General features: G+C 39.9%; 1 protein-coding gene and 1 long non-coding RNA gene across 2 annotated transcripts in view; both read right to left on the bottom strand.

The window, feature by feature from the left end:
* The window catches only part of LOC132828376 (RNA-binding protein 33-like), a 63,390-nt gene extending 47,035 nt beyond the window's left edge, over positions 1 to 16,355 (bottom strand). The window contains exons 1-2 of the mRNA XM_060845423.1: positions 16,282 to 16,355; positions 7,064 to 7,110 (exon numbers count right to left, since the gene is read on the bottom strand). The gene's annotated coding sequence lies outside the window, so the exon portion shown is untranslated. The remainder of the gene's footprint in view (positions 1 to 7,063; positions 7,111 to 16,281) is intronic.
* On the bottom strand, positions 10,919 to 16,223 carry LOC132828377 (uncharacterized). The gene is made up of 2 exons (XR_009646113.1): positions 16,181 to 16,223; positions 10,919 to 11,175 (listed from the first exon to the last, which is right to left on the bottom strand). It is a non-coding gene; the product is annotated as an uncharacterized LOC132828377 (long non-coding RNA).
* Positions 16,356 to 27,809: the final 11,454 nt, after the last annotated feature.

Raw genomic sequence — 27,809 nt, forward strand, 5'->3', positions numbered from 1 at the left:
ATCAACAGTTACTTCACAGAATGTAGATAATTTCAGATAACCAAACAGACACGTATGAAAATTTAGAGTTAAACGTCTGTGTGCCTTTCTGTGATCTATGTATCTATAGTGTGTTTAGTTATCTGAGATTATCTACATTCTGTGAATTACCTATAGTATCTTTTGTTGTTTGTGCCAAGTGAAATGAGATTCATCATTTGATCTAAATATAATGACTTTATTTGCTAACTTCAGAGAAAAGAAATGATTGAAAAAGGGGTAGAATTACATTTTAGGAGATCATTTTTCATTATAAATATTTAATTTTAGCGCATCAAAGTCTCTTCCTCACAGCTGCCTAATCAGTGTACTTTATCCTAAACTTTGATATGACCGACGCAGGTTGGCCATGCATAATAACAGGCTTGTATTCACAGAAGTCAAACAGTGTGGCGTTGGAAAAGCACAGCAGGTCAGGCAGTATCTGAGGAGCAGGAGAGTTGACGTTTCGGGCATAAGCCCTTCATCAGGAATGTGTGTGTGCATGTGGTAGTGATGGTGGGGGAGGTGTGTGTGTGTGGGGGGGGGGTGGTGGTGGTGGTGGTGGTGGTTGGGGGGGGGGAAGAAGGCTAGGAGATAAATAGGAGGGGTATGTGGGGCGGGGGAAGGTAGCTTGGAAGGCAGGTAGATGCAAATGGGGGGTGATAGCGATAGGTTGGAGCGGAAGGTGGAACAAATAGGTGGGAAGGAAGATCCAACCTTCCAATCCGACACCACTCTCTTGAACTGTCCCACCTGTCCATCTTCATTCCCACCTCCCCACATCATCCTCTGCTTTGACCTATCACCATCACCCCCACCTGCATCTTCCTTTCACCTTCCAAGCTCCCTTCCCACCAGCACTCCCTCCACTCCTATTTATCTCTCAGCCACCAACTTCCCACCACACACATTCCTGGTGAAAAGCTTATGCCCAAAACATTGACTCTCCTGCACCTTGGATGCTGCCTGACCTACTGTGCTTTTCCAGCACTACACCTTTCAACTCTGATCTCCAGCATCTGCAATCCTTACTTTCTCCTTGTATCCACTGAAGTTTAAAAGAGTAACAGGTTCTCACCTTTCACCCCTCCAGCCTTCACATGCAAAGAATAATCCTACGCCATTTTTGCCAACTCCAACACGACGCCACTACTAAACACACCTTCCCTTCCCTCCCCCTGTCTGCATTCCGCAGAGATCATTCTCTCCAGGACAACCTAGTCCATTCCTCCATCACACCTAACACCTCTCCCATCACACATGGCACCTTCCCATGCAATCACTTGCCCCTTTACCTCTTCCATGCTCAACATCCAAAGCCCCAAACACTTATTTCAGATTAAGCAGCGTTTCACTTGTACCTCTTTCAATTTGGTCTATTGCATTCATTGCTCCCAATGTGGTCTTCTCTACATCGGAGAGACAAAACGCCAACTGGGTGATCGCTTTGCTGAGCACCTTCGGTCTGTACGCAAACAGCTCCCGGACTTTCCTGTGGCTTGCCACTTTAGCAGTCCTGCTCCCATGCCCACATGTCTGTCCTTGGCCTGCTGCAATGTTCCAGTGAAGCTCAACGCAAACTAGAGGAACAACATCTCATCTTCCCACTAGGCACATTACAGCCAGCCGGTCTCAACGCTGAATTCAACAACTTCAGATGGTTATCCCATTTTGACCCCTCTGTTTTCATTTTGCTCCGTAATTTTATTTCATTTATTTTATTTATCTATTTTTAAATTGTTTTTCACTGTTCTGTACCTCTTATTTCTCGATTGTCTCTCTTTCTCTCGCTCCCCACTCTCTCAGCACCTTTTTCCTCTTCACTTCCCCCTTTGCTACCCTTCTCCCCTGTTTTCCATTTGCCTATGCTTCACTATTCCCCACATATTTTGTCACATACCACTTGCTTCAGCCTTGGTCATTCACAGCTCCTAATCTCCCTATAATCTCTCTATGCACTGTCATCATCACCTCTTTATTGCTACCTTTGCTTCTGGAGCCATGACTCACCTTCTCTGAGCCTGGTATAAATACCTCCCTATTTCTCCTTTTTTTTTAGCTTTGACAAAGGGTCAGTTAGACACAAAACGTCAGCTCTTTTTTCTCCTTACAGATGCTGCCAGACCTGCTGAGAAGTATCCAGTAACATAGTTAATTCATTGGCTTTAATTTTCCAAAACTCATTAAATTCAGGGAAGCTGCCTTTAGATTGGAAAATAGCTAATATAACTCCTTTAATCAAAAAAGGGAGGTAAAACATGGGAAAATACAGGTCAGTTAACTTAACATGTCACAGGGAAAATGTTAGAAGGTATTGTAAAAGATGTTATAACAGGACATTTGGATAAGTTCAAGCTAATCAGGCAGAGACAAGATGATTAAGGTGAAGGGAAATCACGTTTAACTAATTTTTTGGAGTTATTTGAAGAAGGAACTTGTACTTTGGATAAATGGGAACCAGTGCATGTATTGTATTTAGATTTTGAGAAGGCATTTGATAAGGTGTCACATCAAAGGTTATTTTGGAAAATAAAAGGTCATGGTGTAGAGGGTAACATGTTGGCATGGATTGAGGACTGACATGCTAACACAAAGCAGAAAATAGGAATGAGTGTGTCTCTTTCAGGCTGGCAGGGTGTCCTGAGCGGTGTGTCACAGGGGTCAGTGCTAGGGCTTCAACTTTTACAATTTATATAAATGATTTAGATGAAGGGATTAGGGTTACAGTAGCTAAATGTCTTATTGACTCAAAGATTGGTAGGAAAATTAGTTGTGAAGTAGACATAAGGAGCCTACAAAGATATAGATAGGTTAAGGAATGGGCAAAGATCTGGCAAATGGAGGACAACGTGGAAATGTGTGAAATTGTCCATTATGACAAAAACAATAAAAAGATGCACATATTGTCCAAATAGTAAAACATTTCAAAGCTCTGGAATGCAGAGAGATATGGGTGTCCTAGTGCATGAATCACAAATGGTTTATATGTTGGTACAGCAAGTAATCAGGAAACAGATATGATGGGCCAAGTGACTACCCCGCTCCTAATTTCTGTTGTTCATATGTAACAATTGGGTGTTATCTGACTCAGTTTGTAATATGTTTTCCTTCAAGTGTAAATGTTGAGGTTCCAAACCTAACTCCAAAGACTCAAGCCAATGATCCAGGCTGCCACTTCAGTGTAAAACTGAGGGGCAGCTGCCCTATAGGAGATGCTGCCTTTTAGATAAGATTTTAATGGAGCCCTCTCACATAGATTTTGGAATATTGCAATGCACAATCCAAAGACCAACCAGGGAGGTCTCCTAGCTTCCAGCCAATGAACATCACTAAGGTGACTCTTGTCATTATTACTTTGCTGTTTATGGGATCTTGCTGGCTGTAAACTAACTGCCTCATTTCTTTACACTGAAACAACAACTACTCCTCAAAAATACTTAAGTGGCTGTGAAACACTTTAGGATTCCCTGAGGTTGCAAAAAGCAATCAGGTTTTACCAAATTATGAAACTCTTGAATATCTTGTCTTCTGCATAAAAAGCAGTATTTTATTAGAATACTTACATCCTATGACCAGAATTTTCAGCAATCCAAACTTTCTAAAGGTAATTTGGGAAAAGGATAATCCATGAAAGTAACTAGATCAGTAGGCCTTACTTCATACCAATAATATCTATTGTTGGTTCAGTCACTAAGTACATTTCTGATGCATAACTAAACTATTTTGGATTGGCAACGTTTTTGGTATGATCCCTAGACAATGACAAATTAGCTGTTGAAATGTAATATACAATGCTCTCACATTATTATTCGTGACAGCTAAATAACCAATTAAAATTTTTGAGGAGTCACATTACTTCACCCTTTTCCACATATGGAGTGAGATATTAAGAGGGGGCATAGCTTTAAATTAAGGGGTGGTAGGTATAGGACAGATGTTAGGGGTAGATTCTTTACTCAGCGAGTCGCAAGTTCATGGAATGCCCTACCAGTAACAGTGGTGGACCCTCCCTCTTTATGGACATTTAAACGGGCATTGGATAGGCATATGGAGGATAGTGGGCTAGTGTAGGTTAACTGGGCTTGGATCGGCACAACATCGAGGGTTGAAGGGCCTGTACTGCGCTGTATTTTTCTATGTTCTACTTAATTACTTACATGAACTTACTTTTAAAGCAGTAAGCTTCAGTTCCTTTGCAAATCAATAGCACTTTAAATTTATCTGACTAATTTGTGCAAAATTCACGGTACAATCAAGTATTTACATCCTTGCTTATTCAACCCAAGTGCACCTTTCAGAGATTGGACAGCATACTGTTGACATTCGCATCGGGTGAAAACTTTACAGTAAGTTGAAGAAGTTTCAGCAGCTAAAGAATTAGGAAGTTGCCCTAACATAGTTTGCCCAGAAATAAAATTCAGATGGCATAAATCATAATATAGGAGAAACTGAGGACTGCAGATGCTGGAGATCAGAGCTGGAAAATGCGTTGCTGGAAAAGCACAGCAGGTTAGGCAGCATCCAAGGATCAGAAAAATCGATGTTTCGGGCATGAGCCCTTCTTCAGGATTCCTGAAGAAGGGCTTATGCCTGAAACGTCGATTCTCCTGCTCCTTGGATGGTGCCTTGACCTGCTGCGCTTTTCCAGTAACACATTTTTCAGCTCTGTATCATAATATAGTCTAGTTTACTATGTAAACCAGAATCCAGTGGCCCAGAGAAATCCCAAATTCAGCAAATTAGATAGTTTAGCAGTAAATCCTCTTTGCCATTGCCAAAAAGATAAATGACAGCAGGATAGAACATCCTGCAGAGGGTCATGTGGTACACTGGTATGGTCCCTATCTCTGGGCTATGAGACTGAGTTTAAAACCCACCTGCCTTAGAGGAGTTCAGTAACATATCTAAACAGACTGATTATAATAATTATAGAACACTATGCCTTCACTTGGATAGTGTAATGATACATTTTCCATCCACCTGATCAACAATAGATGTCACATTTTAGCATTCCATTTGGAAAGCTGCATTTCTAACTAGATAGCACTACGCAGTACCACACTGAAATGAGCTAATACCACAGATATTACAGATATGTGGTCTATTATACTAGAAAAGGAGACTTCTTAAATTATTCAGACCATATAAAGTTTTGTAAACAGGGTATGACAAAAAATTGCAAAGTGGTGGATTTTCTCAGTTCTGATGACGGACTATTGACCTGAAATGTTAACTAATTTTCTCTCCACAGATGATCAAACAGGTTAGTGAGTATTTCTAGCATTCTCTGTTTTCATTACAGATAATGGATCCATTACTAAAACATTACAGAACAGGATTTTCGTCTGGTCTAACTGGAATTGTTATCTCAGCCGAAATGCAGCCAGGAATGAAGTAGAACCTGATAAGTAAGCAAGAAAATATGTATTTCTTTAAATTAAGCATTTAAAACATAAAGATCATAATGTATTAGCACAACCATTCCCACTGCCATCACTCTTACCCTCAATAATGACCATCTAATCAGACCACTAGTGGAAATATGTTCATATTCATCATCTGTTTCTATGTTTGGAAAAACAAAACATTATTTCAATAGGTTGACAGAATTGATCTTAGATTCAATGCCCACCCTATTTCAAAGCATCACTTGCAGCTTATAAATATATAATGTTACTTCTAATGACATTTTTACTGTTGGAACTTTTACTAATAGTCCAAAGTGGTAAAACTTGCAATGATTTTTGTAACATTCAACCAGAGTAGTTTGCAGTTACATCATGTAAATATTTGCTCAGAAAAGAGTCATTGTTACTTTAATGAGTTTGCCTCAACATTTCTCACCATATCTGCAGAAGTAACAGGAACAGGTGAGAGAGTTTTCTTTAACTCATTCATGACATGTGGGCATCACTGCTAGGTCAGCATTTATTGCCGATCCTTAATGGGTGGGCAGTAAATGGTCAAGATTCAACCACAACAAAGCAGGCAGCCTGAGGATAGGCAGTGAGAGAGGGGGCAGGCAGCTCTGAGGGGGGTGGGGAGTGAGAGAGGCAGCAGGCAGCTCTGAGGGGGTGAGAGGGGGAGCAGGCAGCCCTGAGGGGGTGAGAGAGAGAGAGCAGGCAGCTTTGAGGGGGTGAGAGAGGGGCGGGGGGGGGTGAGAGAGGGAGCAGACAGCTCTGAGGGGGTGAGAGAGGGACGGGGGGGGTGAGAGAGGGAGCAGGCAGCCCTGAGAGGGGTAAGAGAGGGCGCAGGCAGCCCTGAGGGGGGTGAGAGAGGAAGCAGGCAGCCACGAGATCAGCGGTGGGAGCAAGGGTGAGCCATTGTGAGGAGTCCAGCATGGCCAGGTGCTCATGGACTGTGACGTTGAACTATTAACTGTTTTTTTTTGTTTTTCTGTGTTTTAAAATGAAGGACTGTAATGTTTAATTTCTTAAATTGCTTTCATTATTTTTGCTGTTGTGTACCAAGATTCTGTGCCTTGGTACATTTGTACTTGTGATGGCACTGTAAGTGGCAGCTTGTAAATGTTTCACTTGCTGTGGTCTGGAATCGCATGTAGGCCAGACCAGGTGAGAATGGCACACAGTGGATTTCCTTTCCTAAAGGATATTAGTGATCCAGATGGGTTTTCATGGCAATCAACCATCACAAGTTGGCTGGAAGGTTGGTTGGCGATGCAGAGTGACCCCAAAAGTGTGGTTCATTCCTGTACCAGCTGATGTCACCATGAGGTCCCACCTCTCAACTTTGCTCCAGTGAGATAAACCCCTCAGGTTAAACTACCACCCCTTGTCTCTCTCTCTCTCTCTCTAATCCACAAGTGGGACTATGGGGACATTTACTCAATGTTATTGTTCTCACCATCGAAACTTCCAAACAACTTATGGTATCTGTAACATACCAAACCTCAAGAAAATCTTGCAAAATCATTTTACTTATTTCAATCCATATTGGAAACTGGGAGGTTCACAGAGTGTGAGGGTAATAGATTTCCAGGTCTCCAGTGCAAATGATAACAGAAGGCGCAGTAGCAACGTACCCTTTGGATTCTGGAATTTTACTTGAGTGGTTTGTCTGCTCAAAATTCTGCAGAAAAAATAAATTGCAAACTACTTCAGGAAATGCAATTTTTATATTACAGCACGTAAGTGCTATAAAGTAGAATAACAAATATTTTAGAAAGCATTTGTTAAAATAATTATTAACTATAGCACAGAAGGAGGCTGTTCAGACTCTCAGATCCTCGTCAGTTCTCTTGAGTAACCAGTCAGTTAGTCCCATTCTCCTGCTCCTACCCTGCAAGTTTATTTTCTTCAAGCTTGAATCTAATTTCCTTATTGTTTCCACTTCCATCATCCTCATATGCAGTGAGTTTTCCCTCATATTCCCCAATAATGTTTTCACAAAACCTTAAGTCTGCATTCTCTTGTCCTTGTACCATCAAGGGTGGGAAAAAAACAGAAATAGCAACACTTTATTACACCTGTCACTAACTTGTACATCTCCATCACAGCACCTCTCAATCACCTTAGTTACATGGAGAACTATCACTACAACTATTCAAGTAAATGTCCTCAGCACCACTAAAAGATCCTCACACTTGTCGCAGCAGGACACACTAACCTAGTTATTGCCTAACCAGAGGTTTATAAAGGCTCTACCTAACTTTCCTTGCTTTTGTACAATCTACATCCATTTATGAAGCAGAAAATCCCCATATATTTTGCTAATACCTCTTTCAACATGTCCTTATAACTTCAAAGGTCCATTCACATAAATCCAAAATCCCTCTGATCTCTTTACAATGGTGATGTATGTATATTCTGCCTCTCCCCATCCATTCTGAAAAAAGCCACCCTCTCAGTCTCTACAATAAGTTGCATCTGCCACTTGTCTTCCTATTTTGCTAGCCTATCAATGTCTTGTTACAGTTGATTGGTACTATCCTCACTGTCAGCCACATCTCCAATTTTAGGATCAACTTCTGAAATTTTATACTGTATAATATATAAGTATTCTATGTATATAACAAAGAAAAGCAGTGCTAGCACTGACCCTAGGGAACACCACTGTCTACTGTCTGTCAGTCTGACAAACAAACCCTTAATATGATTTACTGTTTTCTGTCCTTAAGCCATTTTTTTTTAAACCCAACCTCTTCTTGTTTGTCAATTTTGTTAGCCAGCCTTTCATGTGGTACTTGATCAAAAGCTGTCCTCAAATCCATGTAGATGACATTATTTGCATTCTCTCATCAACCTTATATGTTACTTAATAATAAAAAAAGTCAAACAGGTCCATCTTTTGCAAATCAATCCAGGTTCTCTTTAGTTTATGAAACATTTCTGAGTGCATATTAATTATTTTTCTGATTTTTGTTTTTAAAACTTTACCACCACTAATGTCAAATTAATCAGTCTGCGCCTGTTATTAGAATATCTTTATGCACTTGCTGGAACAAACTTGTCATATTTACAAATCTCCAATCCTCTGGAATCTCTTCTATATCTGACCATAATTATGGCAAATCCTTCTGCCATCTCCACCCCCACTTTCCTTAGTAACCTATGGTGAAAGCTATGAAGACTAGATGATGTAGTTCCACTAAGTCTTTTCAGTGCATGCAGCTTATCAATTTTTACCTCAACTATTATCTCTACAATATCCACTCTTACTGATATTTTGACAGTATCCTCTTTATTAAATATCTTTGCTCTATGGCAACAAGTGAATTTTATCTTCTTTATCTGTAATAGCATGGATGCACCCTTTATTTCCTGTTTGCTATTTAGGTGTCAGTAATATATTTTTGGGAATCTTTTATGTTTATAGCCATTTTACCCTCCGATTCTTCAATATTTTCTCTTTGCCAGTTCATTTTCAATTCTAACCTCAGCTTAATGTAATTGGCTTAGTTATGACTTGTAAAATTCACTTCTCATACACTCTCTTTATTTTGTTTCAACATATTTCACTAGCCCTCAATATCTAACGAGGCAGATTTAGTTTCCTTGTCTTTCTCTCATGTTGGAACATATCCAGCCTACATCTGAAATACTTCTTCCATCAATTTTTGGATCTATTTGACCTTGACTGGGTGCTCTCTCATCCTAATGAAGTTAGCCCTCCTCCAATTTATAGGTTCAGATTGTTCCTGGTACTTCTCTGTATTAATTTAAACCTCATGATATGGTGATCACTCTTATCCAAATGTTCTCCCACAAACATGTGGCACACCTCATTTTTGACAATCTAGTTATATTTTCTTCCAAGTTGGATGTAGAACACACTGATCAAGGCAGTTCTCCTGAACACACTTGAGAAAATCCTCCCTCTCCTTTCCAACTACTCCAACATTAAAGGTCCCTAATAGCACCAGTCTTATGGTTTTACGCATCACATAATCTCTGCTGATGTACTGTTGAAACTCTCTCAATATTTGGAGTTATAAATATTCCCAGCAGCAAGGTCACACCTTTTCTGCTTCTCAACTTGAACCAATGGATTCTGCCTTTGCTCCCTCAAAGACATTTGCTCTTTTCAAAACTGCATCTCCCTAAAGCATATTGCCAACCCATCTTCCTTTATCCTTCCCTATCTTTTCTGAACATTTGGTATCCTTGATTGTACCCAGACCCCACTTAAGCTACATTTCCACTATTGCCATGATATCATGTTCACGTTTTGTCCTTGAGTAACATTATCCAGCACAATCAAACCTTTCTGTATTCATATAGTACAACTTTGTCAGCTCTCATCTAATATGTCATTACTTCCTTCTCTAGTATTATTTAATGTTCAGGCTCCTTTATTTATTTAATTCCTTTATTTTACTGCTGTATGCTCAATGCCAGATCAATTTCAATTAAACTACTTCCAGAAAAATACATTGGTCCCAGCACTATTAAAGAATAATCTGTCCCATTTGACTAGATGCTTCTTACCCCAGAACTGGTGCCAATGCACCAAAAATCTGAAGATTTCCCTAATACACCATGCCTCAATCCATGCATTAACCTATCCCACCTTCAATTTTGCTACTGCATGATATGGGATCCAAAGACTGCTACTTTTGAGGATATATTTTTAACCTCCTTTCTAGCTTCAAAACCTATCCACTCTATCCCACCCTCATACATGTTATAGAATAGAAGAGGAACATTCAATGTCGACATTGTTTTCACGTCACTTTTAATATTTCATAAAGATGTGCAATGATCTTTAGGGGTACAAGGTAAATATTACTAGATCACACATCACAATCATTCATTAATGAGTTGAACTAAAGAATTGTGAATCTAGAATGAATAACATTTATATTTTGGCTTTTCATTTACTTATTAACTAAACCAAAAAGGATTCTACTTATCTTTTACTGAGTTTGTCACCAGACCATGTTATATTTCTATCCCATTTACATATCATGTGCTCCTTCCCTTTGTTATCCTTTCTAGAGTTAAATGTTAATTGTCAAAGATATGCTGTTCCTTCAAAATTAGCAGCAAATGGAGCCAGACATTGTAGCATATTGTTTGATTTACAGACAGTTTCCTGCCCTTTGACCTCCACTCCTTCAACTGCCCCACTTTTTATAAATTTGCAAGTATCATATTAGAACAACATAAGATCAGGCATTCACCAAGTACAATAGAAAACTACAGAACATGAATGACTTAGAATATTATATGGAAGAGCTTCAACCTTAAAACAGTACTTCTTTTTTTTTAAGAAATAAAAAGCATTCCTAGGAGAGAAGCTGTTCATTCATATTTGTACTAAATATTAGGGAAATTGTTTTAACCAGCTTTGTCAGGATAGGTTGCAGAAATAGAATACTTGTGGGAGGTGTACACATACTACTTTATTCCCCAGTAATGACACTATGCAGGAGTACTCAATCCTTGGCTTTTAATGACAGATCAGAATAAGAAGCAAATCAGGTACAGTATTGTAAACACTTAAAGTGTTACAAACCATCCTGACTAGGTTATAAGTGTCCAAGTATGCTCTGCAAATTCACAATTTTCCTGAAGAAGGGCTCATGTCCGAAACGTCGATTCTCCTGTTCCCGGATGCTGTCTGACTTGCTGAGCTTTTCCAGCAACATATTTTTAAGCTCTGATCTCCAGCATCTGCAGTCCTCACTTTCTCCTATCAAACGAGAAGTGATGTGAGAGGTAAATAAATGCCTCAGGATCAGGTGTATGTATACTGCTTACAAGATACAATGCAGCATTCACCACAGCTTCTTTGATAGTGACTTCCAAATTGGCTCAGTGGTTAGCACTGATGCCTTACAGTACGAGGGTCCCAGGTTCAATTCCAGCCTTGGGCGACTGTCTGTGTGGAGTTTGCATGTTGTCTGCGTGGGTTTCCTTTGGGTGCTCTGGTTTCCTCCCACAGTCCAGAGATGTGCAGGTCAGGTGAATTGGCCATAGTGTTAGGTGCATTTGTCAGAAGGAAATGGGTCTGGGTGGGTTACTGTTTGGATGGTCGGTGTGGACATGTTGGGCTAAAGGGCCTGTTTCCTCACTGTAGGGAATCTAACCATAGTGTACTGTACAACACACTTTAGGCAGGATTTGTCACTGCTATATTACAAATATCATTCTGAATTAAAGAACATAGAGTTTTATTATAATTGACCTTAATTAGTTGAGGCTGCCTTGCTCCATTCCTTTGGTGACTTTCTCTCTTTTTCATTCACCATCTATTGCACTCACTCACACACCAACAAAAAACAAAGGTCTGCCCAATCAGCAGCATTTCAGCAGCAAAATAAATTCTCCCAAATAACACCTGCCATGGCAGCTCTCTACTTATTCCACGACAGACCTTTAGAAATAATCTTTTAAGCATAACTTTCACCTCTTCACAATAAATTAACGAAGGGCACAAAGAGGAACTAAACCACTGACTGAGGTTAGAGGGACAGTCCATAGTTGACTGGCTTGATTCTTGGTGAATTTTTGAAAACATGGAAAGGAGAAATGGAACAGTGATGGTGCAGTCTGATATCTGCTGTGAATATGCATGGAAGGTCACCAACAGCAACCAGAGTGCACAGGTCTGGAGAAAATTGCAGAATTAGAGTGGGGGCAAAGTAGAGAAATTTCTAGACAAGTGGTTTAATTTCAAAATAAATGCAGTGGAGAATGGGAAGCCAGTGGAGATCCCAGTAGGTGAGTGGGACATAAAGGAATAAAGGACTACGGCAGCTATTTATTAGGTTGAATGTTTTTCAGAGGTAAATCACACGTAGGATAATCAGGAAAGCGTCAGAAAGGACTGAAGCAAAATACCGCAGATGCTGGAAATCTGCAAAAAATAAAGTGCCCCAAGAAACTGAAACTGTCAGAAAGCATTCACACAGAGAAAAAGCAGTTAACATTTCAAATAGATGATATTTCGTGAGATCTATCTATTATATTAGAATGGTCATGTTTGATCTTGACAGAGGAAAAGATAATATAAAATATTCAAATTTTAAAACATAAATGAATTCAAAATTTAATGATTCTATTTTGTGAGTACACCTAGTAATTACAGTCTATCCACTTAACCAGTCCTCAAGCATATTCAACCTCATATGCACCTTCTCCCCAATAATCAGAAACATGTAATTACACACTTTGACCCAACCACTTTACAACAGTAATGGTATAATAACAGACGGCCACAACATAGCTAGGCAATTAAACTGCAACTTCCAGCTATCTGGTGATGCACATTATATTATTCTGTCACCAAAGTGATTCAGTCACCCTTTAAGACTATAGTGTCTTATAGTTTAAATACATACAGGATTAGATCTATTAGAATTTAATTGGCTTTCAGGTTGTGCAGATGAGAATCCAGGATAAATACCTAGCTTTCTTTCTCCACTAGTGCAAGTTACAGACATTTGGATTCCTGCAACACCAAGGTATTTTAAGTTGCTGTGGGAGTTTTTCCCATGTGCGTGCCAAGTAACTAATTTGGCTGCTTTACAGTTTTGTTTTGAAAAGTATGAACAGACATAGATGTGCAGTAGATGTACTGTTTTGTGACATACATAAATGAGGAGGAAGCAAAATATAAATAATTAGAACACTGGAGTTGATATTTAATATTTTAGAATCTCATGTAGCTTGGAGCATGGCTTGTTCATTGCAATGTAAGTCTCCTAGGCAACCTGAAAAGCAAAGACAGATGTAATATACCCACTTGACTGTAGAAAAAGGAAATAAATTATTAGATTGAATTGGCAGAGCTATAAAGTACAAATTAAGAGGCTGTTATGTAGTTGCATAATACATTGGTCATACTGCATCTCGAGTACTGGGTGTAGTTCCAGTTGGCAAAGTATTGGAAGTATCTTATTTTCCTTTGGTGAGCTATGAGGTGATCAAGAAAGACATTGGGCCCAAAGTCTAGAAACAAGCCATTTGACTTTATTGGGCTATGCAGGTGTCTATGCTCCACAGAAGACCCTTATTTTTAAAATATCCATGATGTACGCATCACCGACAACATCATCATTAGTTTCCTGTCCCTAATTGACCCTTGGTTTGATCGGCCATTTCCAAAGGCAGTTAAGATTTAAACATATTGCTGAGGATCTAGAGTCTCACAAAGGTCAGACCAGGTAAGAATGGCAGATTGCCTTCCCTAAAGGACGGTAATGCACCCAATAGGTTTTTATAACAATCAATGCTAATCTCACAGTCTCCAATACTGAAATTCAATTCTGCATTTTATTAATTTAATTTAAATTCTACGAGCTTTGTTTCTGGGATTCAAACGCATTTGCTAGGGGCTCTGGATTATGCTTCGAGAGAGATTGCTGTTACATTATCACCTCCTTCTGCCCCCTTCATTTCACCATATCCAAATATCTTTTCTGTTCCTTTCTCCATTCTGTGTTTACCTAGCCTCCCTTGAACACATTCACGCAGCTTGCCTCAACTGTACCTTGTAATAGTGCATTCCACTATCCACCTCACTTCCATTCTCTTTCTCTTCTTGTGCACAAATAAATATTATCTTGAGTGTCAGGAATTTGAGGAAATTAGTTCTGGATGTTTGGTTTCTCTAGGAAAAGGTTATGAAGTATTCAGTAGATTGGAAGTTTCATTTGCAGGAACATTATTTTTTTAAATGGTAAATGAGCAGAATTGGACAGCTTGCACAAGTAATAAATGTAGAATAAGCTAAGATGAATATTGCATAAACGGATGTTCTGAATGAACACAAAAAGGCTGCTTTCTGGAAAATATCCATTGAGAGATTTATCAGAAATAAGTCTTTGGCACCCAAAACATTTTAATGTTCAATGTGACCTAGTGAAAATATGACTACCTGAATATTTCAAAATTTACTATTTGGCTTGTGAGGAACTATTTAAGTTTCACGTGTTTTAAGTACAATTGCTGCTTCAATAAGTGATTACCCTTTGCTGAAATGTAAATAAAGTCTTGTCTGTTTGATTTCTGATTTGATACATTTGAAGAATGGAAACAGCTCTAAAACATCAATTTATTTTACTGCATGTATTCACCATTTGGTCTGTGAATTCCAGAATTTTATTTGTTTATGGTCTACATTTCCTTTTTAGTGACAACTTAATTTATACAATTTAGTAATTATGTTAAATGTTGTATTCTACATTCTTTGGAATAGGTACATTGCATTTTCTAATGAAGCTTACATGAATGTTGTTTACAGGAACCCAAGCCCTCATTGCACACTAAATTAACTTGGTGGGGATCTCTGAATATCTACAACCATGAAGTAATTTCCCTGGCCTTCAGTGATTTGTTTTTATTAAACCGTCTTTGATTTTGATTACAGAATTCCCTTGTCAAATTTCAGGAAGTCGGCAAGGAGTCTACAAATTGGCGCTGATTACATAATTCAGAATATCCCTTCAATGAGTCCAGTCACAGAAATGACCTGAGACCATTTGTGGTTGAGATTTTAAATTTCTCTTGATGATGGAGGCCAGACAAAGTATATTGTGCTCACTACCTAGCCCCCAAAACACAACACATATTTACAGCATTATGTTATTACGCACATTATGTCAAATAATTCAAGTTCTACTTTCACACAAAATCCACAGAAATCTCAAAACTTTGAACTGATCAAACACCACAATGTTCTGACCACCCAGGTCAATCCACTAACGCAAGTTGTAAATGGTCAGAGTCTGGCTAAATTTCACATGCTCAAAATAGCCAATAATGGCTTCTATCCAAGCACAGTCAAACTATAACACAATAACACATCCATAGCATTTGCATCTTATGAACAGCCCAACAGGACCATGCCAAGGAATAGTCACCACAATGCATTTCTTCCATTATACCTGCATTGGTTGAAAAACTTAGAATTTAAATAAAACAGAATTTTTTAAAAATTACTCATTCAAAAGAAAGCAAGACCTATGTTCATATGGCATTTTTCACGACTACTGGACTGCTCAAAATGCTTGAGTGCCAATGAATTATTTTGGCAGTGTACTCACTGTTTGTCATGTGGGAACACAACAGCTAATTTGCACACAGCAAGCTGCCACAAATAGTAATGTGAGAATAAACAGGGGTTTTTTTGTCATGTTGATTTGAGGGGTAGGTATTGGTCAGGTCAATGACGACCCGAACCCCCCGCCCCCCTCCCCAAAATAGTGCTCAGTGGTCTTTAAAATCAAGGACATTGTAAGACCTCCGGTCCTTCCTACTATGTCACAGTATTTACATGCGTAAGATACTGTGGATCTAACGTGAAATTGAGCTCGGAGATGTCATCCATCTTGTACACAGAGCTGTGTGTTCCACGTTGTTAATCAGTTGCAAAACATTTGGTAATTCAATGCTGAGGGACCACATCGATTGGACATTAGAGACTGGCCCAGCGCATTTCACTGAGCAGCCTGTAGGACTTGCAGAGAGGGAGCACTTCATCCTTAGGGAGAGCTCAAAACCCAGTGACAAAAGTACGGTACTGCACACACTGCGATCTTCACCATTTATCTTTGTTTTTAACCAAGGCAAACGCATTCACGCCAAATCCCTCTTTCCCATTTCTTCAAACTTTCCCTGCGACCCTAAACACACCAGTTTCCTCCCTTCTCACCCATCCGATAACCCTGGAGCTAAGTTTACCCTTCACGCACCGAAGAGGGAAATCCTTGAGGCGATGCAGAATCCTGCTTCACCTGCCGGGGGAATGTGCGGCTGCTCTCTTTCCCCCCCTCCTCTCTCCCCAAACACTCACCCGGTGCGTCCGGTTCGCCGGCGCCAGCGATCGCCCGGCCTGGCGGAGGGGTCACCGCATAAAGCGAGGGAGAACTTTTCCTTCTCAGAAGTTTGCTGATGGTCTCTCCGGGCCCTGACTTCCTCATTGCCAAAGCGCTAGGCAGCTCCTCATCGCGCTCAGTGCGGAATGGGCTCGCTTCTGCCTCCTTCCTTCTCTCTCTCTCTCTCTCTCTGTGTATACTCTCTCCAGCCCAGCCCCGCCGAATCCGCAGTCACCAAGGCAACAGCGCACACACCATCCGCATTCCACACGGAGAGCCGCACCGCCAGCACCAACAGGTGCCACCTCCGACAGGAATTTCCTCTCCGTCCGCACATCTCACCGCGCTGCAATGTCAACTATTTCAAGTCCACAATAGCTTTCCCTTCCGAACCTCATTCGCAACATTTCAGGAGGGACGCAACATTTGAAGGGGGTGGAGAAATTGCGGGGGGGAATCTCTGAATATCCACAACCGCAAAGCCATCTCCCCGGTCTCCAAGCGATTTTATTTTTAATTCTGATTTTTAATTGCGCCTGGCAGTGGCTTATTGCTTATGGGGTTGGGTGATCAAACCCCAGGGTCGGTGGGTTAAACCCCCATTGTGGAGATTGTGAAGTCGAATGTAAACATCGATCAGTCACCGAGTCATTTACAGCGCACAGAGAGGCCATTCGGTCCATTGAGACCATGCCAATTCCCCACAGAGGAGGCAATACAGTACGCCCCAGGCGATCCCCAAAGCGTTTGTTGCTTTTGAGTGTCCCACCAATTTCCCTGTGAAGTGATGGACTGTTTCTGCTTCTCCTACCCTCAGAAGCAGTGAGGTTCCAGGTCATTACCACTCACTGTAGAAAATAAGTTCCTCTTCATATCCCTTCTCCCACCACCCATCAATTTCTTGTCCAAAACATGGACTCTGTGTCCTTCATTGTACTGAGATCAATTTTTCTTAGCCAAACTTGTCATAATCTTACGAACTTCTGTCTAATCTTCTCTCAATCTCTTCTGCTCCGGGGGGAACAGTCCGAGCTTTTATATCCCAACCTTGTAAATATCAGCCCCCTCAGGCCCATCCTTGAAATCATTCTGGAAAATTCCCTCCCCACCTTCTCAAGGAGCTTCACATCCTTTGTGATGTGCAGTCATCAACCTGGGATGCAATACTACCTTTTGGGTAGAGCCAGAGCATTATCAAAGTTCAATAAAAGTTCAACACAACTTCCCTGCTTTGTTATTCAAAGTCTCTATTTACGAAGTCCAACATCCTACATACTTTACTATTCTCTTTCAGTATGTCCAGCCAACTTTAAAGATCAATGCACGTGCCTCTCCCAGTCCCTCTGTTCCCGCATACATTTTGAAATTATGCCATTACATCTATATTGCCTATTCCTATCCCTTGCACAATGTACATCACAATTCTCCATATTAAATTCCATCTGCCACCTGCCTGTCCATTCCACTAACTTATCTATGCCCTGCTGTAACTGATGATTGCTATCATTAACTGGTAATTTATTGATCAAGCCTGTCTTACAAGTGATACCAAACCCATAAATGGCATTGACTATTGACTCTAATTACTACAAAATGGACATACAGAATAAAGTTCTTAAAATATAATCAACCTCAGTCAGAGGTTGAAATACTCAAAAGTTTTTTTTAATCTAAACTTCATGATCGTAGTTTGCCCTTTCCTGAAGCCTTCCGCAATGCAAATATCACTGTTCAGCCAATTTTATTCATTTCACGTTACATTGTGTACAATAGAGAATAAAGGCTATGGGCCTTGTTCTTGTGGCACAGTGATAGTGTCCTGCCATCTGATCCAGGAGGCTTGGATTCAAGTATCACCTGCTCTGGACATTCAGCCAATTTGGTTTATTTACTGTGTAATGTACAGCCTGGCTTGGATGCTCTAGAGCTTACTTCCCATAGCAACCTGTTCAGTAGAGCACTTGAACAAGAAGAAAAAGAGACATTTCTCCTTGATTTTTGATGTTATCACTGTTTGGCAGTTCCCCACCATTGACGAACGTCTTGCGGATAATCTCTGACCAGAAACTTAACTGGGCCAGCTACATTCTTACAGTGTCTGTGAAGGCAAGGCAGAAGTTGTGCACTCAGTATGTATGGCTCATCACCTGGTCTCTCAAAGTTATTCAATACTTAAAAGTCTATGTAAAGAAGAAACAAGAATAGGTTTCTCAGCCTTTCAAGCTTGCTCCTTCATTCAATCAAATCAGAGCTGATCTGATCTGAACTTCAACATTACATTCTTGCATATTCCTTATAATCTTTCATTCCCATTGTGATCAAAAATCTATTTACCTCTGCCTAAAAATATTTCATGATTCTGCATCCACTGCCTTTTGGAATTCCAAAGATTCACAAGCCTCTGAGTGAACGAAATGTCAAAAGTTTGACAGATGATAACAAAAATCAGTAAATTCAAAATTGTTTGATTGGTACCATTATCATCAGATGCAATCATTATTCTTTCCATGTCTGGTTCCAGCTTGTAAAATCTACAGAATGAAGTGCAGCAATCCAATAATTAATGATAGCATTTCTTCACCCTGCAACCTCTATCAACTACAATAAAAATGTCATGGGAACACCCCTAGCCATATTCCATCATGATTTGGACTTGTATTTTAAGATCTTGGAATTCTTCTCTAATACCATTGTGAGAACACAATCACCACAAGAGCTGCTGCAGCTCAAGAAGATTCATTGCTAGCATCATCTTAGACCAACAATGGATGAACAATATTGCTTCCTTGTGTGACAACCATATTGACGTACTTCTTAAAAGCAAATTCTATATTTGTGTGTTCAATTGATAAGGAGTAAATATTTTGTTCTGATATCTCTATATTATTTTGTAATTGTTCATGCTCCAGAACAATTCATTACCTAAAATTAAGTCCAGGGCACACCCTCTTTTGTACAGCCTTCTACATGCTGGCTTTAAAAGGTCTCCTGAATTCATTTTAAGAATTTCGCTTCCATGAATTCTTTCGCACTAGGATTACCCCCGTTAATGTTGGGGAAGTTGAAATCCCCACTATCACTGTGCAACATGTTCACTGGGAACTTCGCCTAAACATATTTTATCCAAGCCAAAGGCAGTAAAGCATGAAAAGCTTTGCCTGCTTTTTAATCAGGTGATTTAATGGGAGCTAGTGATTTAGTGGGTAAATCACTGGTCTGTACAAAAGAGGGTGTGTGTCCTGGGCTTAATTTTAGGTAATGAAGTGGTTGAAATATCAATCAGGGAGCATTTTGGAGACAGTGATCATAATTCCATTAGATTCAAGATTGATATGGAAAAGCACAAAATTGAGCCTGCAATCAAAGTTTGAAACTTGGGTGAAGGCTGATTCTAATAAGATCAGATATAATTTGGCCAGAGTAGACTGAGAGCTGCTAGTTTTTGGTGATTCAGTGTCAGAGCAATAGGATGCATTCAAGAAAGAAATAGGGAGAGTATAGGGCCTACATGTTCCAATAACAACAAAGGTGGGACCAATAAATCCAGCTAGCCCTGGATACCAGAGATATACAGGATTGGATAAAGAGAAAAGGAAAGTTCATGGCAGATAGTGAGGATTCAACACAGCAGAACCCCTGGAGGAGTATAGAATGTGTAATTGGAAAAAGCAAATCAGAACAATAAAGCAGTGCATGTAAGAATAATGGCAAGTAAAGTAAAGAAAAATCCCAACTTATTTTGCAGTTACATAAGGATAAAAGGATAACTACGGAAAGAGTAGGGCCCATTTGGGGCCACAGCAGTAAATTGTGCGTGGACTGGAGGACGTAGGTAAATCAGTAAATACTCTGTATCAGTGTTCACTGGTGAGAGGGGTGATATAGGTACATAAATCAAGGAGCAGGATTGTGATATACTTAAAGTTAGCCTTGAAAGAGAAGAGATTTTAAGTGGCCTGACAAGCTTAAAAGTAGATAAATATCCAGTGCCAGGTGAAATGTAACACAGGCTGTACAATGAGATAAGGGAGTAAATATAAATAGTGTTCGCAATGTTTTCAATTCCTAAATGCCCATAGGGGAGAAGCCAGAGGAGTAGAGAACAGGACAGCCAATGTGGTATGTAAGAAGGGAGCAAGAGATAAATTAGGAAACTAAAGGCCAGTTTGTCTAACCTCAGGAGTGGGGAAACTATTCTGAGGGACAAAATTAATCTGCACTTGGAGAAGCAGGGATTAATTAAGAATAATCAACATGATTTTGTTAAGGGGACATCCTGTCTGACTAACTTGACTGAATGTTTTGAAGAGGTAACCAGATGTGTAGATGAGGGCAATGCAGTCTCCTTGGACTTCAGCCTGGCCTTTGATAAGATCCCTCATCAGAGATTGATACCAAAAGCCCATATGATCTAAGGAAATTTGGCAACTTGGTTCTACACTTGGATGAGTCACAAAAAGCAAAGGGTGATGATTGAGAGGTATTTTTGTGACTAGAAGTCTATGTTGAGTGAGGTTCTGCAGAAATCAGTGGTATGGCCCTTCCTATTTATGGTATATATAAATGATTCAGACTTGAATGCAGATCAGTCAATTAATAGGTTCGTGAATGGTACAAACATTGGTGAGGTGGTAAATAGTGAGGAGGTTATCTTTAGATTGCTGGAGAATATAAATAAGAATATAGAATGGTGGCAAATGGAATTCAGTCTGGATAAGAATGAGGTGATGCACTTGGGCAAGACAAACATGGCAAGGATTAGATGATTTACATGAAAAATTTCCATAGTGAAATAAGCTTATGGTTGGTTAATGTTATGTGAGCAGAACAACTGACAATGTATTATGCATTGTTCGATGTTACATACTAGCTTCGACTCACAAAGTACCATACTCCAAAACCTCATGTCAACATTGTCAGATAATAATATTATTTTACCATTATTATAAAGTATTATCTGTTTGCAGTTTATAATGTCATATATATATATATATATATATCTGCTTCACCTTCTGCCAAATCTCAAGATTATCATTATTCTATTTACATACATGCAAAAGACCCAAGATACATTTCAATTTCAATATCATTCCCAAGTTTTGATACAAAATTAAAGTTAGAAGTATTTCAATTGAAATATAGCAGTGCCGTACTTATTGGAGCTGTATCTATAAATTGGTAATGTTTGATGTAAGCAAAACTGAAATTTGAAACTGAGGATGGTTATTGTCGCACTGAATTCAATTCAAAATTTGTCAATGGTGGAAATAGATTAGGCTGGAATTGCAATGTTTTGTTGGGTGGATTTTGAAACTACTTCTACTCATCATGTAACTTGTAAAAAAAATGCCTAAACTGGAAGAACTTGATACCAGAAGCGGATAAGCATTCTATCCCTCCCTGAAGACATTCCTTACCTTGACAAATACAAAAGTTCACTATGTAAAAGCAGGGTGGGGAAAGACGTATGATTGCACAAATATTCTCAGGAACAACAAAAGATAAAAATGCAAATCTGCTCAAGAAAATTGTGCAATGGTTATAATTGTCTCTGCATTTCTGCTGCTTGTGGAACTGAACATTTTATGTCTAATTTCTGAAATGCCATGTGTTCCGATTGATAACATAATTTGCTCTGATTGAATACTCTGACTCAGGTGCTCAGCATTTCATTTCCATGTGAACCATTTTATTGCATCGTTCAATCTTGACAATTGCTGTTTTTTTACTTAATCATTACCTAATCGCCAACCAATCATAAAATTCCATTGGATTGCAAGAAAAGTTTAAACCCTTCAGGGAATGGTTGATCAAGTGGAAACAACTACTTCAATATAAAACTAACCATGTCTTTATAATTGTTTAATGAGTAACATAAGTGAGAGCTCCTTGTTACAAATTTCAGATTTTTTAAATAATTGGAATTCATCATAGTGGCTCAATCCCTATAGTTTATTGATCTTTGAATCATTACAAGCATTTTATATGTTCAGTGCAAAAAAAAGTACAATAACTTTAAGTTAGATGTTTTCTTTCCTAGAGTGAACAGAACCCTTACACTCCCTTTTATTTGTTTTTCCAGACACAGTGAAGAACAACAAGTATGTAAACCTTAGAATCATAGAGTCATAGAGATGTACAGCATGGAAACAGACCCTTCGGTCCAACCCGTCCATGCTGACCAAGGACCAGATATCCCAACCAAATCTAGTCCCACTTGCCAGCACCCGGCCCATATCCCTCCAAACCCTTCCTATACATATAACCATCCAAATGCCTCTGAAATGTTGCAATTGTACCAGCCTCCACCACATCCTCTGGCAGCTCATTCCATACACATACCACCCTCTGTGTGAAAAAGTTGCCCCTTAGGTCTTTTTTATATCTTTCCCCTCTCACCCTAAACCTATGCCCTCTCGTTCTGGACTCCCCAAACCCAGGGAAAAGACATTGGCTATTTATCCTATCCATGCCCCTCATAATTTTGTAAACCTCTATAAGGTCACCCCTCAGCCTCCGACGCTCCAGGGAAAAAAGTCCCAGCCTGTCCAGCTTATCCCTGTAGCTCAGATCCTCCAGCCCTGGCAACATCCTTGTAAATCTTTTCTGAACCCTTTCAAGTTTCACAACATCTTTCTGATAGGAAGGAGACCAGAATTGCATGCAATATTCCAACAGTGGCCTAACCAATGTCCTGTACAGCCACAACATGATCTCCCAACTCCTGTACTCAATACTCTGACCAACAAAGGAAAGCAGAACAAACGCCTTCTTTACCATCCTATCTACCTGTGACTCCACTTTCAAGGAGCTACGAACCTGCACTCCAAGGTCTCTTTGTTCAGCAACACTCCCTACGACCTTGCTATTAAGTGCATAAGTCCTGCTAAGATTTGCTTTCCCAAAATGCAGCACCTCGCATTTATCTGAATTAAACCCCATCTGTCACTTCTCAGCCCATTGGCCCATCTGGTCAAGATCCTGTTGTAATCTGAGGTAACCCTCTTCGCTATCCACTACACCTCCAATTTTGGTGTCATCTGCAAACTTACTAACTGTACCTCTTATGCTCACATCCAAATCATTTATGTAAATGACAAAACGTAGAGGGCCCAGCACCTATCTTTGTGGCACTCCACTGGTCACAGGCCTCCAGTCTGAAAAACAACTCTCCACCACTAACCTCTGTCTTCTACCTTTGAGCCAATTCTGTATCCAAATGGTTAGTTCTCCCTGTATTCCATTAGATCTAACCTTGCTAATCAGTCTCCCATGGGGAACCTTTTCGAACGCCTTACTGAAGTCCATATAGCTCACATCTGCTGCTCTGCCCTCATCAATCTTCTTTGTTACTTCATCAAAAAAACTCAATCAAGTTTGTGAGACATAATTTCCCACGCACAAAGCCATGTTGACCATCCCGAATCAGTCCTTGCCTTTCCAAATACATGTACATCCTGTCCCTCAGGATTCCCTCCAACAACTTGCCCACCACCGAGGTCAGGCTCACTGGTCTATAGTTCCCTGACTTGTCCTTCCCACCCTTCTTAAACAGAGTCACCACATTTGCCAACCTCTAGTCTTCCGGCACTTCACCTGTGACTATCGATGATACAAATATCTCAGAAAGAGGCCCAGCAATCACTTCTCTAGCTTCCCACAGAGTTCTCGGGTACATCAACACTTGGCTGTGGGGATGTTGCAGGAGGGAGGGTTTTAGATGTTTGGATAATTGGAGCTCTTTCTGGGGAAGGTGGGACCTTTACAAACAGGATGGTCTTCACCTGAACCAGAAGGGTACGAACATCCTAGGGGGAATGTTTGCTAATGCTCTTCGGGGAGGGTTAAACTAATGCAGCAGGGAGATGGGAACCTGAATTGCAGTTCCAGTGTACAGGAGGTTGAAGGTATTGAAGTCAGGGATAGGTTTACAAGGTCGCGAGGGGGCACCAGCATCTGGGATTCCTGTCTGAATAGTCCCAGTCTGTTCAGCCTCTCCCTGTAGCTCAGATCCTCCAACCCTGGCAACATCCTTGTAAATCTTTTCTGAACCCTTTCAAGTTTCACAACATCTTTCTGATAGGAAGGAGACCAGAATTGCACGCAATATTCCAACAGTGGCCTAACCAATGTCCTGTTCAGCCGCAACATGACATCCCAACTCCTGTACTCAATACTCTGACCAATAAAGGAAAGCATACCAAACGCCTTCTTCACTATCCTATAAATCTTTATTTATATTCCACCACCAGGAAGAAAGGAAACACCCAAGTGGCCAGCGACAAGCAGTGCCCTTATCAGAGAGCAATGCTGCATGATCAAACAATGAAGGGGAGGGCAGGGATTAAATCAAAATAGAGTTGGAGAGGGAAATAATACACTCCACTCCCTGCAGTGCTCACCTTTCCTGAGGGTGTTGATGGACACCGCATGCCTCTTCTCCAGGGACACCCGGGAATTTGATGATTTATTTGACATTTGACTGAAAGCATTGGAAATGTCCTTCTTAATTCCATGTTGTGAGAGAGATTGCAAAGACCCTTAAATTTCCCTTAGTTATCTGCTTGATGACTTTCACATTGCATTGATACTGCACTGAAAGTCAATTCTGAGCATTACAAGTTTCTCTTTCCTCATGGTGAAATGCCACGGCATTGGAATTCAACTGGATAATACCGATTTTATGGTGGGAAGACCAACCTTGACCTTCCGTGGTTTTGATGGCGAGAATAACAGGCATTCTGCCCCAAGCCTTCCCACCTAATGATAAAGTGCTGTCCCAACCTACTCCCTGAATGGGTATAAGGATTTCAGTTGAGTCCATCGGGTGCATAGGGCAGAGGGCTTCCATTCCACTGTGGATATCAAGAGTTCCCTAATCTTAGGTCTGTCCCCTAGACAGCATCTGCAGGGCAGTATCAGAGAACTCAAGGGCTTTATCTGCAGGTCTGGCAGAAAGTTTTATCTTTTAGAGTACATTTTACAATGCCAGTTGCATTTCAGTGGCACCAGTGAAGCTGGATTTTGCACCACCTGAAACAAGCTGCAACCAATGAACAGTGTGGCTAACATTAGCAGAACATCTGACTCATTGTGAAGAGGTGGCAATACCAATTGAATGTGGTTCCTGAGGGAAGTGAGCAGGCATCTTTACCAACCACCTCTGTTGTATATGGCTTTGGAAGGGTTATTCCTGAGGCCTATCATAAGAAATATTCACTTTTATATATCAAATGGGTTTGCAGGCAGAACAGCTCAGGATCTCAAAGGATTGAGTACTGACATCTGGCCCTCCTCAAGTCTCTGTAACAATACCTGTCATGTTAATGTCACCTGTAACTACTTGATAATGTACAAAATAATTATATGTTGTTGACTACAACAGACTCTTTTAATTAGACCTGTACATGGTTTTCCTATTCCATAATAGACCAAGGAGGCCCGTAGATTCCTAGATTTAGAGAGGATGATCAATGTGCACAGTAGCTCATATAATGTAGTCAGCTGACTTGTCCTTACACAAGGTGGTAGGCAGCTGTGCAAATTTGACTGTTCATACAACACACATTGATCAGTGGTGTGGAATCTTCAGACTTACCTTTAAGTCACCTGCTCACATGGCACAGGCAGGAGTGAAGAGCTGAATATTTAAGCAGCTGCCAGAAGGAACTCCAATGGCAATCTTCAACAAGAAAGAGTGCTCCGGTTGATAGTAAAAGCTTTTCCAACCAAGTTAGGAACAGTCTGCAATAGGACAATTAGCAACTACCTAGAGAAGGGAAATTAGTAATTCCAAAGCTGCTGAATGCAGCATTGCAAGATGGTGTTATGTGGGAGCAGTCCAAGATCAGTGTATAGTAGGGAGTGAATGAAAATTAGAGGCTCCTCAAATAAAACTCCAAGTTCCTGGGAAATTTTCGTTAAAAGGGCAGTAATTCAGGCTGGAACAGCAAGAAGATAAAAATTACTTCCTGCTTAGATCAACTATCACTGCCGTAGTGACAGGGCACCATAAGGTGCAGTTACAGAAATGGAAGTAAAGACAAACACAAGAAATATTAACCTGAGGTTACAGACTCCAGGATATTGTAAAGCCAGTAATGAAATGGTAACATTGGACAAATTAAAAGTGTAAGCAGACCAGATCTAATGTGGAAATAAAGTTTGGCAAGGTAACAATGTGAAATAATAAATTCAAACTATGAGAACGGAAATCATTCAACAAAACTGTTAAAGAAACAGGAATCATTTATTAAGGCTGCAAACAGCTGGATTTGTACATTGAAACTGCAAAAAAAAGGGAATCTCCCTTTTGTCTTAGACATAAGAAGGAAGCAATAGTCTATTTTAGATCCAAATGGAGGGGAAATCCTCCAGTACAGCAACAATGAACAGTTGAAGTGCCATTTCTGGGAAATGAAAGTTTCCAAATAAAGCAAATTATATGATCACATTAGGAGGACATTCATCAGGAATAATTTTGCATGGAAGATGTTTTTCTCCAAGTTTTCCAATTCTGTAGACCATCTCTGAAACTAACCTTTGAGATACAGAATAGCTCCAAAATTGGATTCCAAAACAGAAGCTGATTAAGTAAATTCACTTCTGTACACAAATGTGAATTTAGTTAATGGGGTTATAGCTTTATAAAAGGTAAACAGAGCAAAAGGTTCTTTTAAGGAAGTGCTGACAGCCTTTGATAATTAGTTCAATCTCAGAGCTAGTAAGATTCTTCAACGAGCAAGATCTGTTGGAACAATTAAGGGAATCCACGCTAATTCCATTCATGATCTGTGCAGACTTTTGGAGAAATCAGACTATGTGATGCCAAGTCAGAATTGATAATGGTCAGGATTATTGTCTGAATTGATGAGCCTTTGTCAGATTTATTGTAATCCTTAAGAGATCTAACTATAGAGAACATAATTCAGAAGGTGAGCAAAGGCTAAGCATGGAAGAAAAACTGATCAGTCCGAGGGGGAGAAGGTCAATCTTGGCACAGCAAATCAGTAGGGTCCATTTAATTCACAACTGAGAGAAACCAATGCAGTGAGTAGGACAGGAAGTGGACACTAATAATCCTTGTCAGTATTGTGGAACAAAGAAACCTCACAGATATGTACAGCGCCTGGCTTGTAAAAGCAGATCTTTATCTGTCATACAACAGGTTATTTTCAACAAATTTTCAGATGTGGGATACAGTTTTAGAAAATTGAGTAATCAAATAACTATTTACAAAGAGATTAATTTGAGTTACAACAGAAGAAATGCTTACATGAATGATTGAATCATCCAGTCTTCCCCAGAAATACTGTAAGTGTTTTCTGGGGAAATAGATGATCCAGACCTTACATTTTGTATACTTATACTTATTTCAATAATCATTTTATGAATTTCAGATTAAATAATGGGGCAATTGTTATTGTGTTATCTGGAATTGTATCATGATTAAAATAACACTACCTGCAGCTAACAGCATGGTCCAAGACACAAAGGAAGACATGTT

The sequence above is a fragment of the Hemiscyllium ocellatum genome, chromosome 26, assembly GCF_020745735.1.
Source record: "Hemiscyllium ocellatum isolate sHemOce1 chromosome 26, sHemOce1.pat.X.cur, whole genome shotgun sequence".
Taxonomy (NCBI): domain Eukaryota; kingdom Metazoa; phylum Chordata; class Chondrichthyes; order Orectolobiformes; family Hemiscylliidae; genus Hemiscyllium; species Hemiscyllium ocellatum.